The sequence below is a fragment of the Heterocephalus glaber genome, unplaced genomic scaffold (genome assembly GCF_053883595.1).
Source record: "Heterocephalus glaber isolate CG9 unplaced genomic scaffold, H.glaber_assembly_v1.0 deba00000809, whole genome shotgun sequence".
Classification (NCBI taxonomy): Eukaryota; Metazoa; Chordata; class Mammalia; order Rodentia; family Bathyergidae; genus Heterocephalus; species Heterocephalus glaber.
In genome coordinates this window covers 4,388,758-4,397,044 of record NW_028258163.1, presented here as the reverse complement: position 1 = coordinate 4,397,044, position 8,287 = coordinate 4,388,758, and the positions used below count along the sequence as shown (strand labels likewise).

At 45.8% G+C, this 8,287-nt stretch overlaps 1 pseudogene; it reads left to right on the top strand.

Annotated features, from left to right (window-relative positions):
- The first annotated feature begins 4,351 nt into the window (after nucleotides 1-4,351).
- On the top strand, nucleotides 4,352-6,471 carry LOC101714010 (ribosome biogenesis protein BRX1 homolog pseudogene; annotated as a pseudogene).
- Nucleotides 6,472-8,287: the final 1,816 nt, after the last annotated feature.

The window sequence follows — 8,287 nt, the reverse complement described above, 5'->3', positions numbered from 1 at the left end:
TGAAGGTCAGGGAGCAGCAGGATGGGGGGACAGAGCGAGGAAGACAGTTCAGGGAGAATGAAGACATGGTAAACAGTGCCCAGCAAGCTGTGGGTGTGATGGCACATACTCTTGGGTGGTTGAGGCAGGAGGATTGCAAGTTCAAATCCTACCTGGGCAATTTAGCAAGGCACTGTCTCAAAAAATGAAAAGGGATAGGGAGGTAGCTCAGTACGATGACCCTGGGTCAATCTCCAGTACCCAAAATAAAAAGCACTAAGGGGCCAGGTGTGGTGGCGCATGCCTGTGATCCTAGCACTCAGGAGCCTGAGGCAGGAGGATCACTGCAAGTTCGAGGCCAGCCTGAGCTACACAGTGAGACCTGGTCTCAAAAAAAAAAAAAAAAAGCCCACTAGGGGATTCCCAACCCAGAGATAATCCCCAGAAAAGCAATTCTAAGACCAGAGGAGGGATACAGTGTGGAACCACAATGGAAACAGCTCAGAAACTCTGGAGTGGCAGGCGCTCTGACGCCTCCCTCCAGGTCTGTCCTCTCTCTGCCCTCCAGCGTTGGGCCCTCCCGGTGGCCCTGAAGCTCTGGCACTTCTCAGGACTAAAGTCTCTCTCCGTTGGAATGAATTTTGCAAGGGAAATCCCTGTGCCTGCCCGAAGCCCTGCACCTGTCACCTGCAGTGATTTGGTTCTCCCCACCCACCCAGACCTTTCCTCCAGTCACTGGACCTGAGCAGCCCCTTCCTCTGCCACCTGGGGAGGAGGAAGGAAGGCTCTTCCACTCCTTTCAACGGTTTCAGCACTCACTCTGTCATGTGTGTCTCAAGTCCTGACTCCACAAAACAAAGCCTCATCTTTACGCAGTGAGTGAAAGATGGCCGTGTCACCTTAAGACCCCAATTGGCACTTTGGAGGGAGGAATCTATGCTCTCCAGTCTACATCCTGACCTCCTCCTGTAAAGCCAGCCCTGCGAATGTGAATGTGAATGCGGGAATCCTGGCAGCCAGCAGAGCCAGCTGGGAAGACCTTTCTCCAAAGGGGCTTTTTCCTTTGTAATATACATTTAGGTTGGGGCATGGTGGTGCACCCCCGTAGTACCTGGGAGGCTGGGGGGAAGGATCATTTCAACCTAGGAGTTCAAGACCAGCCTGGCCAAGATAGCAAGATCCTCCCTCCGACCCAAAACAAAACAGAACAAATCACCTGGAGGAGTAAGGCGATTCCGTTTTTTAAAATGTGAGTGACAAAGAAAAATGTTATGTAAATAATAGTACAGTAGATATGGAGGAAATCAAGGAAATCACTGGGTACCTAATTTGGGAAACTGGCCTGGGGCTCCTGGGCTGAGCTGGGCAGAGGGCAGAACAAGCAACAGGCCCATTGGCCGCCCAGGGTGCAAAGTGAAAGAGCGAGGATGCCCCCTGCTGGAAAGCGAAGCCTCCTGGGGACACGCCAGAGCCAGGGAAGCCACCTCTCAGGGAGGCGGTGGTGGACCTGTGCCATCTGTGACCCATAGGGACTGTGTGCTGCGGAGTTTGGCATGTGGGAGCCTTGGGCCACAGGTGATGGGAGCTTCTACTCGACTGCGGCCTCCCAGGGACAGGTCTCAGAGGTGCCATGCTTTCCTTTCCCAGCCTGTTCAGCAGCGTTTAGAGGTGGGAGTTGGACTCAGATCCCAGGCCCCACAGCTATTAGCCAAGAGAAGGAGTCACATCAGGTCGGATGCCTTGAGTGCCCTGCTGAAGCAGTGGTTCAGAGCGCCCAGGCCTGCTGTGCTCCTTGAGCCCTCGGCCAGCTGATTCTGAGGGTAGATAAGTCTGGGTCACTGCATCTGGGGTGTTTCCCAGCCTGGCACAGGAAGCCACCTGCACTACTCTATAAACCCAGCTACTGACCAGCTGGTTTGTCTTGTGACACTTAATCTTTCTGTGCCTCATCTTTCTTACCTGTAAAATAGGAATATTAATGATTTACAAGTCCGTTGTAAAGATTAAATAATGTAATAACACTATAAAGCACTTAATATAGTACCTGCACATTATTGTTAGTATTTTGGGTATTTATTTATACAGTTTTTTTCCCCAGTACTAGGTATTGAATGCAGGGCCTTCCCACTGAGCCACATTCCAGCTCCTTTTCAAGTTTATTTATTTTGAAATAAGTCTCACTAAGTTGCTAAATTGCTGAAGCTAGACCGAACTTGTGATCCTCCTGTCTCAGCCTCCTACAGTGCTGGGATTACAGGCATCCGGTGTCACCATGCCTGGTTTATTTATATACTTGCTAACAGACACTGACAGGAGATAGGCATTTTCTTATTACTTCTTCCTCAGCGCAGCTAGCTCTTCTGGTCTGTGGATTCTGCATCTGTGGATCCAACTAACCACAGATTAAACAAAATATTGGTGGGTGGGATACAGGGATTCACCTGTACTGAAAATGTACAGACCTGTTTTCCTTGTCACTATTCCATAAACAACACAGGATAATAACTCTTTACATGGCATGTACGTTGTGTTTGGTATTATAGGTAAATCTGGGACGATTTAAGGATATGGGAGCATGTAGTAGATGATATCCAAACACCACACCCTTTTACATAAGGAACTTGAAGTCTGTGGGCAGAGTCCAGGAGGACAAGCCCCTCGATTTTTTTTTCTTTTTTTCTTTTCTTTCTTTCTTTTTTTTCAGTACCAGAGATCGAACTCAGGACCCTGAGCTTTCGAGGCAGGCACGGCACCACTGAGCTAAATCCCCAGCCCACGCCCCTCGATTTTCTGAACAGCAACAAGCCAGTGAGGACAGGAAGATGTTGTGAGACAGGCTCAGGACCAAAAGCATCCTGACCTGCAGGAGCCACAGCCCAAACCGCCTAGGGTGAAATGAAAGAGCTTCAGAGATCTGGGCTTGACTCCAAGGCACGGACTGTGCAGGACAAGGGGGGAAGTGGCAGCTTTAGCAGAAACGTGTGAATAAAACAGAGTTTTCACTGACAGCCAGCTCTGCCTGAGTCACATGGCAGAGCTGCCAGTAAAAGCAGGCTCGGGCTGCTGAAGATGCTCTTTACTTTCATCTTACACCTCTTGACCCTAGGTAGCTTACCTGGTGAGGTGACTAATCACCTAATCCCCACACCCTTTCAGACTCTCGTGCTAAGTGAGTCTACTTTCCATCAAAATTAGGCAGGGGGACGCCGGGGATTTAGCTCAGTGGTTCCAGCGCCTGCCTCACAAGCAAAAGGTCCTGAGTTCAATCCCTGGTACCAAAAAAAAAAATTAGGCAGGGAGTACCAAGAGACACCCTAGTAGATACCTGGGCTGCCAGACATAGTCTTTCCTGGCCCCATTATATAATAGCAGCCCTGTCTCTTCCCAAGGATTAGGGTCAACTGCCCCTGTCAGAAAGTGATTCCTTTTCTTCCCTGCAGATTTCTTGGCACAAGGAGTCTGAAGGACAGAAAGCAGCCATGCTTCAAGTTTATAGGGTTGTTGTTTTGTTCCCTGGTGGAAGTTTTCTCCCTCTGGGAACCCGATTCTCTGAACCCGGAGAGCCTGGAACTGTAGGAACCAGGAAGCTGTGGTAAGTGGAGTCATTCCTACTTCTACCTCTGGCTTCCTAATCCTCCATATTCCACACATTGGCCCAGGGCATCATAGTTACTGATTAGGGTGCATACTTCATCCTGGGGTGGGTCCTATTCCTCTGAAAGGTGCCCCAGGGGCACCTCAGAGCAACTGTCTGAATGCACTGTCAGCTATACTAAGCCAGCAGTTTGTGAGTGTGAAGTATGCAATAGGTACAGAAGGTCCCATGACTGTGGGCACGAATTCTTGCCTATAAAGTGAGACCCCGTGTCAGGGAGCCAAACACCCCAGCCCCCAGAGAGTGGCCTTTGAGCAGGGGAGAAGTCCATGGCCACAATACAGGCCACTTCAAGTCAAGAGGAGCTACTGACCCTCTAGAGTAGAATGGATACAGCGTGGTCAACTGGTTATTGGGTGGCAGGCTGGCCATCAGTTGGTGGCTGGCTGAACATCCAGCAGTGACAACAGTGAGATCAGTCTACATACATGTCTACATGTAGCCTATGTCTGTGCTACTATGGCCACTTTATTCTTGTGTCCATTGTGCCAGCATGGGGTCAGAGGCTGGCTAACATTCAGTCAGTCATTCTTTCCACTGAGTTGTTGTGTGACTCCTCTGGGGTGGATGCTTTTGATGGACGTGAACAAGCAATACATGGATCTTCACCCTTTGTGACCACTCTTAAAAACATCCACCTCCCTCTTTGCCAGGCCTTCTTGCTCCTCATTGTCCAATAGTTCTTCCAATATTTCTTTCTGGTTGCTCTCCAAGCCATTTGCTGTACATATGACCTCAGGCCATTCTACTGAGAGGCCGTGAAGATGATACCCCAGCCAGGCATCAGTGAGTGTTCAGACACTGCAGCCAGCAGATCGTAAAGCACCGAACTCTCCGCATGCCTCAGCTCACAGTTACCCAGTACGGAGTGTCTTAATGGGGGAGGTGGGAGATCGTTACTGCACTGCCAAGGTACTGAGGAAGGCTTCCTCCTAGGGACCAGACTCTTGGTCTGGAAACCTGGAAAAGGAGTGGAATCTGAAAGCCAGACAAGGTACTGTGACTTTTTATTGGAGCAACTACCACCAACCTCCTGGCCTTTCATCCTTCATTTCTTTTTACTGCAGCTGAGCAATTCTCAGTGTGTGCTCTACAGACCCCTAGGGGTCCCCAAGACCTTTTAGGGTGACCACGAGGTCAAAATTATTATTATTAACAACACTAAACTGATATTTGCCTTTTTACTGTATTGGCATTTGCCCTGCTGGTGCAAAAGCAATGTTGAGTAAAACCCATGACATCTTAAACAGGCTGTGGCACCCACTTGAACTAATAGTTTGAAGGAGGAAAAGAAAAAGGAGAGAGGAAAAGCCAGTTTCATTTAAGAATATCCTGAACAGGGTGAGGCAAGATGGCAGTACAGAGGAAGCGGCGTGGGGACTGGCCGGTTTCGGTCTCGGTGAAGAAGCCAAAAAGAAACAAAAAAAGATGCCGAGCCTCCAGCTAAGCCCTCGGCTGTGCCAGAAGAGATGGAGGAAGCAGAGAAGGACCTTAGCCCAGGCCCTGTTTGCAAGGGCAGGTGGAAAAATAAGGAACGGATTCTCATCTTTTCTTCCAGAGGAATAAATTTCAGAACAAGACATTTAATGCAAGACTTGTGAACGTTGATGCCTCACTCTAAAGCAGATACTAAAATGGATCGTAAAGATAAATTATTTGTGATTAATGAGGTCTGTGAAATGAAAAACTGCAATAAATGCATCTATTTTGAAGCTAAGAAAAAAGAAGATCTTTATATGTGGCTTTCGAATTCACCTCATGGGCTCTCTGCCAAATTCCTTGTTCAAAATATTCATACCCTAGCAGAACTGAAGATGACTGGAAACTGTTTGAAAAGTTCTCGGCTGATTTTGTCTTTTGACCCTGCTTTTGATGAAGTGCCACATGATGCTTTGTTAAAATGACTCTTAATTCGGATTTTTCGTATGCCACGATATCATCGCAAAAGCCAGCCACTTGTGGACCATGTATTTACTTTCACCATTTTGGATAATAGGATATGGTTTCGGAACTTTCAGGTCATAGATGAAGATGCTCAACTTGCAGAAATAGGACCTCGTTTTGTCTTAAATCTGATAAAGGTTTTTCAGGGAAGTTTTGGAGGACCAACGTTTTATGAAAATCCTCACTACCAGTCACCAAACATGCATCGGCGTATCATAAGATCCATCACAGCTGCAAAATACGAAGAGAAACAGCAAGTAAAAGATGTGCAGAAACTGAGAAAGAGCCAAGGACTGTTCTTCCACAGGATCCTACTGAAGATGTTTTTTTTACACCAACTGAGGAAAAACCAATAGAAATACAGTGGGTAAAACCAGAGCCAAAAGTCGATTTGAAAGCAAGGAAAAAAAAGGATTTACAAAAGGCAAAGAAAATTGAAACAGAAGATGAACAGTGGAAATGCAAAATGAATCAATGGATAACTAAGTTTTCCAAATATTGTATATTTATTTTGTATTCAATGTGTAAATGCATCTATGTATCCTGGACTACTTTATGTCTACTTAGTGTGGCATTTGAAAGAAAAAAATCTTAGAATCAGTGGTGTTTTTCTAAATAACGCACTGTATCACCAAAAAAAAAAAAAAGAATATCCTGAACAAAGCAATAAAGATTGTTAAATTATGACCCTTAAATATGCCTTTAATTTTTTTTTTGGTACCAGGGATCGAACTCAGGTCCTTGCGCTTGCACAGCAGGCAATGCAACCACTGAGCTAAATCCCCGGCCCTAATACACCTCTCTGCATGATTAAATAGAAAGTGCTCTACTGTACACAGGCGTATAATAGTTCTCTTGGGAAAATCACTTGTGGGATTGGGTTATGAGTAGAACTAACCACATTTTCCAAGGAACACCATTCTAATTTGTAAGTATAACTGATATAAACTATGCTTGAGGTTGAGGCAGGAGGATCACAAGTCTAAGACCAGCCTGGGCAACTTAGTGAGACCCTGTCTCAAACAATAAAAATGGCTAGGATGTAGCTCAATGTGAAGGCCCTGAGTTCAACTCCCAGGACCACACACACAAAAAATTATTGATACAGAAATAATGTCATTTCATAATCTACAATACAACTGTTGTTTAAGAAAATACTACATAGAGGGCAGGGATTTAGCTCAGTGGTTCCACTGCCTGCCTTGAAAGCACAAGGTCCCGAGTTCGATCCCTGGTACCAAAAAAAAAAAAGAAAGTGCTATTTGCCAAGCATGGTGGTGGCACATGCCTGTAATCCCTGCACTGGAGATGCTGAGACAGGAGGATTGCCCTGAGTTCAAAGCCAGCCTGGGCTACATAGTGAGACTTTGTCTCAAAAAAAAAGAAAATTAAGTACTACTTGTTGAGTTTTGGTGTAGTATCAAAAAAATAGCCACAATTACCAAAAAAAAAAAAGCTATTAAAATACTCTTCACTTTTCCAACTACAATCTAGTGAGGCTAGATATGTAGCCTATATTTTAACCAAAAGAATATATTACCAAAAAAAGGAATATATTGCCAATAAATTGAATACAGAAGCAGATGAGAATCCAAGTCTTCGTAAAGCCACATTCAAGAGATTTGCAAAAATGTGAACCTAAGCCACTCTTTGCTCATTTTAGAAAGCATATATTTTAGAAAGTGTTTTTATTTTTCATAAAAATGTGCTTTTGATACACAGTGATCTTATTTAAAAATTAATAATAAATATTTTGCAAATTTATCTTTGTTCTAATGTGGCAAGTATCAATACGCACATGTAACATAAACAAAAGCTTTTGGTAGATCTCAGGATTTTTTGTATTTTGGGGTTTGCTTGTTTGTTTGTTTGTTGAGACAAGGGTCCCACTATGTTGCCCAGGCTGGTTTCAAACTTGTGAGCTCAAGTGACTCTCCCATTTCAGCCTCTAAGTAGCTGGGACTACAGGCATGGGCCACTGCACCTGGCTCTACAAGCCTCAATGGGGGGGGGGGGGGGCTACCGGAGATCGAACTCAGGACCTTGCAGTTGCCAGGCAGGTTTGGCACCACTGACCTAAATTCCTGGCCCTACAAACCTCAGTTTTTAAGAGTGTAAAATGACCCTAAAACCAAGAAAGTCAAGAATCATGGGTACAGATTGAGCAATACCACTACTGGCTGCCCAGCCAGCTTGTCCCAGGGAATCCGTGACATCAACCACTCCATAGCTCTCCTGTTAAGGATCCCCTACTGACCACCACTCCAACTTACTGCTCATTACAATAGTTACATCAACATTCACCTTCTATGTTTTCGTGGACCCATTCTCTCCATGCTGTCAGGAAGCCAGTTCTAAGAGGGCCTCCTGCTGGCCTCCTGAGGACAACAAAACTGAGCCACTCTGTGGTGCCGGTACCCCTCCTGCCAGTCATTCCTTACTGCTTTAATCCTAGAGTAGCCTTTGGGCATTCCTGCAGGACTTACACTGGTTTCTGGCCATACACAGAACGGCTGCCATAGCATGCCCACCCTCTGAGATCTTTTTATTTTTAGTAGTCCTGAAGATTGAACCCAGAGCCTTCACATTGAGCTACATCCCCAGGCCTTTTTATTTTTTATATTGACATGATCTCACTAAATTGCTAGGTCGCGCAAGCTGGGTTTAAATTTTCAATTCTCCTGCCTTGGTACTTGGGATTACAGCTGT